At 33.6% G+C, this 5,156-nt stretch overlaps 1 non-coding gene across 1 annotated transcript; it reads left to right on the top strand.

The window, feature by feature from the left end:
- The first annotated feature begins 4,606 nt into the window (after nucleotides 1-4,606).
- TRNAE-UUC (transfer RNA glutamic acid (anticodon UUC)) lies at nucleotides 4,607-4,678 on the top strand. The gene has a single exon. It is a non-coding gene; the product is annotated as a tRNA-Glu (tRNA).
- The last annotated feature ends 478 nt before the right edge of the window (nucleotides 4,679-5,156 follow it).

A 5,156-nucleotide genomic window follows, 5' to 3' on the forward strand; every position in this document is an offset into this window, starting at 1 on the left:
AGAAAAATGTTAAAACAGAGTGAGCAGCCTCCTCAATTGAAGAATACAATTATAAAAACAGCAAGAGGTAAAGAAAATCCAAGAAAATTTCTTATGCCTTTCACAAAGAAAAACCCAAATTCTACATTCAAGTGCATCAACAATTTTTCCCTTTCCAATTTTCATGCCCTCTCTGTAGGTCCTTTAGTTGGTGTTTATAGTTCTAAAGAAATTTCAAGTTGACAAGTTTTTAAATTCGAAGAAGACAACAAAGCTTTGTTGATACCCATTGTCGCCGGAACTTAGTTTTAAAGTGGTTGGATGCACTTTCGAATTTTTCAAAATTTATAACCCAATTGCATCCTTAGATTTGTTCTCCTCTAGTTATTGAGTGACTTGGTATGAAATGTGTTTTGTTTTTGTGTGAGTGAAAACAGTGATGAAAAAAGAGTGATTTGTGTTGGACATCTGCATTTTCCTGTTTTACTTTTCAAAGAGATTAGATAGTTAAGGAAGAGGTTTTGCTTACAGTGAGAAGGAAGGACCGAAGTGAGAGATAATATTAATCATAGTTAATATCATTGGGTTAGCAAAATGTATCTGGTCCATTAAAAGATTAACAGGACAGTGGAGTTCATTTAGGATAGCACTGGAGGGACAGGAGGAGATTACCACTGGAGGGGAGCCTGAAGAAAGAGGATAGAGAAATGCTGGTAACTATGGTTAATATTAATTGGGTTAGCAAAATGCATCTGGTCCGTTAAAAATTAAAAGGACACGTGGAGTTCATTTAGGATAGCACTGGAGGAACATGAGGAGATCACTACTGGAGGGGAGCCGGGTCCGCATGAAAAGGATGTAGAACTAAATTATGCACGTCGCTAGTTTGAACTTGCTGCTTAATTAGGTTCTCAAGCAACTCAATCGACTAAGGGATTATTTGGTTCAAAATCTGGATATTTCAAGATTATAATCTGAATAACTTATCCACCCTTCTACATTGGATACGTTATACCAAGATATTGATATAAAAATAATACTCGTTTAGCTAAAACCTCCACTTGTTTAGCTAATACCTCCAACCAAACGTGGGATAATCTAATTCCAATTTAAATTGGGATAACCCACCTAATCTCTTGAACCAAACGACTCTTAAAGGGAATACAAAATACGCTAGCCTTTTTATTTTTATTTTTTATACAGGCAATAGAAGTTTGTATATATAATCATATAATTTAAAAAGGTTTTACGTTCTAGGCACTAAAGTGTTAAAAATATTTGCACAATCACATGGCTTAGACAATAATTATAGATAATTCTATTTAAGAATATTAATGGATAACCGAGAACAAATGCCACCTAACATGATATAACATGTTAAAATTACATTGCAGAAAAAAAAAACATTGCACTGTCAAATGTCAATGTATATATATAATTTAAATACATTTAAAAATCAATTACAGGTGGTTGGGTTAGTACTAGTAATTACGTAGTAAATATGTGGGTGGACAACTTGAAAAAGTGGTATCACATTATAATCTTTTTTGTAGAAAATTAACTTAATGATCGAGACGAACAACTTCAAATACAGTTTCGAAGAGTCATTATTATTGAATTAAAGTTGTCAAGCTTAAAAAGAAATATAATTGAGAATCTAAAATCGCATCAGACTTAAATAATATATGCTGACTATAATTATTCTGCGTTGTTATATTCGCAAAATGCAGAAGTTGACCAAAGATCAACTAAAGGAAAATAGTGGAGAAGACATAAACCATCTTGTTTGAAAAGCATTGGTCAGTGATACTTGACATTTGTAATAAAATACTCATAAGTTAAATGAATTATTCGTAATAATAATGACTTATTTAATCATGTTATCACTTATCAGTCGTCCTAGAAGATTTAAAAGTAGCCACATGAACCGTGTACCTCTCGTATTATTTAAGCAATTCAGGACTAGGGAAATGGATCTTGAACTCAAAACCTTTAAAATAAACAAACTAATAGATAATACTTGATAAATCATGAGAGTTTGTAATGTTACCACGTACCTCAATCGCACAGCAAAAAATATTTAAGTTCGTCTATTGCAATGGTGGTTGATTTTCTGCGATACTGAACTGCATATCACAAGTTTCAGATCCGTATTAACCGGCACAATATCTGATAGTATTGTTTATGGGTTTGCAGTCTAATAAAATGACTAGACTATAAAAATTTATCCGCACTTGCTATTTATGTTAAATAAACGAATACAAGATATGGAATATTTTATTTATACCGCTTAATCATGTATGCTCACTACCTTAATTCTTAATTGTTAAGGTTAATTTGTAAATACCGAATAGGGGTATAGAAGTATTTACCTAAAAATAATCCTTAAGATCCATAAAAGATGACACAAATATTCTAAAGTAAATTGTGTTTATCAAACCAACTACTATTTGAAATTGAATTTAATATCATATTCATTTTAAAACAACATCGAGAAGGGTGATAAGTGTATGTAAAACGAAGTAAGGTAAAATAAACTGGTGAGTGTGAACAACATTGAGAAAGGTGATAGTGTATGTAAAACAAAATAAGATAAAATAAACTGGTGAGTGTGATGAAGAATGCTAATACTAATGCAGAAATTAGTTAAAAGAATATCAATGTATCAATAGGGGTTCAAATTTAGTCCATGAAAATAAATTAATCCATTCAACCATTTAGATTTGGACGAGTTGGATTGGATATGTATTCATTTTCAGAGTCATTTTGGGTATATCTCAAGTTATTAATCATCTAAAAGCTCGAGTCAATTTGGCGAGGGCACATTTACTTATCGCTTGTTTCGATTTGGTTTTTGAAATTATTGATTTAATTGTCGTTGGTCGATCTTTAGACATACTAAACTGTTAATTAACTGAATCGATGTTGGGCGATTTGGTATTAACTTTATCAGTTATCGGTGTTTTTGCGCGGATTGTCCTTCATTTGGGGTGGTCTTTAATTTTTCCCTTCAAATTGGTGGTCTTTAAGTTTTGCCCTTCGCCTAATACCTCGAGATTGTGGGTTTGAACCCCAGCTCAGTAAAAAAAAAATAAAAAAAAATTGCAAGGCAGAGTTTTGCTTCAAAATTCTGCCTTGCGAATCCAAACTCTACCTTGCGATTTTTGACTGAGGAGTTGGGGGGGGGGGGGGGGGGGATTCGAACCTGAAACCAAGAAAGTTTTAGCAAAGGACAAAAGTTAAAGACCACCAATTTGAGGGACAAAAATTAAAGACCACCCCAGCGAAGGACAATCTTGCAAGTTGCCCATCAGTTATTGGTTCGATTATTGGTTTGGACCTCTGCTTGGGCCTACTAATTGGGCCACAAAGAAGGCTTTACTCTAGTAGTCTATTGCCTATGCAATTAACATTGTCAAAAAGTTTATATCCACACCTACCATCAAAGGTTGAACCATTCTGGAATTAAACTTATGTTACTTCAAAGGAGCTCCTAAACTCAACATATTGTATACTAATCTCATGCATGAATGTTGTGCAGTTACAATTGAGCTGGATGCAAAATCGATGAAAGCCTATTAGAGGCAATTTCATCTTTGTTAATTAGCGGGAACCTGAAATGATGGAGAGATAATTAAGAATAAAAGTTATGCTCGATTCGGAGTAGGTATCGATTCCCCACCTTGTAATTCCGTTCCCCTACTCCCAATTTAAAATAAGAAAAAAAGAGTAGAATCTGAGACTATGCTTATGGCCTAGTCTACGGACGAAATACTATTGATCATCACCTTTTAGATTAAGTTGGTTTGAAGCCTTTGTCACTAACAAATCTTTGTTGTCATGATAATTTACTCTTCACATATCAAATTAGTGTAGCATGCATGAAAGTACTAAACATAACGAAATTGGCTGTGACTTACTCACTTTACCTGTGTACGATTTGATCAGGTTAATTACTTGATCTCCGTTATGTATAGACCCGGAGATCAATTGGATGATATATTTACGAAGGTCTTAAATAGATTCCGATAAAATATTTTCATCATGACAAGTTGGGTATGATTAATATTTATGCTTCAACTTAAACCACCAAATGTTTGCTGAATGAGACATGAGAAATTCCTGTACTACCTTGTCTATTTAGTAGTTTCAAGCGAGACACACTCCAATTTATCCTGTGTGTACCTAGTGGTTACTAATGATGATTATTCAAGTAACTAATTAATGATAATTGAGATGTGCCTGAGGCCCTAAGCTAGTCCAGACACCACTGTTAATCTGTTATAAGAAAACAATTTACCATATCGTTCCATAATCATCGTTTCTTGCCATGCAAATATTTTTCGAACCATATTATATCTCTGATGTCCTGCCAGCAATAGTGCCGAATGTAGAGTTCAGTCCCCAGGTTCATCTAAACCCAATATTTTTTAAGCGCGCAAAATTTATATGTAAAAATATACTAAAATTTCAATAAATAGTAGGTATAAACCCATAACTTGAAAAATACGATAATTTCAATGCTAAGAATCTTAAATATTGAACGCATAAAGTTGAAATCATGCATCCGAAAACTCTCAACCAAGTGATGGATTAAATAAGGTCAGTTAAAGAAGTGTAAACAACATCCGTTATCGTCCAGCGGTTAGGATATCTGGCTTTCACCCAGGAGACCCGGGTTCGATTCCCGGTAACGGAAATTTTTATTTTGTTTACTCGCTATGTGGAGGCTCTTCATTCCCTTTCTTGTTTAAAAGTTTGGCATTCTCTCTACTTTTTGTTAATTTAACAGGTCATTGTGACATCTGCAGCACAAAAGTGGGGAATTTTTTTGTTTGTCTGGTTTCTTCAATGGGTTGGTGTTATGAAAGATATTTGTTCTAAAAGTCCATTTTATATGAATTTTCCAAACACTTGTTGCAAGCTAATCAACTAATTCAATCCCTTGAAGGCTGCAGTCTTTTATAGGTCTGCTTATTAAAGTTAAAAGTACTTTAAAATCTCTCATTTAAAGGAACTATGCTTTGCCATTTTCAGATGACCTTGATTTTTTTCTTTGTCGTCTCCAAGTGATAACTTTATAAGCTATTCTTATGATCCACCAGCAGAAAAATATTCGAATTTGGATCTTGACATGTAGGTGATTTTTAACTGTGGACATTTTGCTGATGGAAGGC

The sequence above is a fragment of the Lycium barbarum genome, unplaced genomic scaffold (assembly GCF_019175385.1).
Source record: "Lycium barbarum isolate Lr01 unplaced genomic scaffold, ASM1917538v2 unchr_scaffold_78, whole genome shotgun sequence".
In the NCBI taxonomy this organism is placed as follows: Eukaryota; Viridiplantae; Streptophyta; class Magnoliopsida; order Solanales; family Solanaceae; genus Lycium; species Lycium barbarum.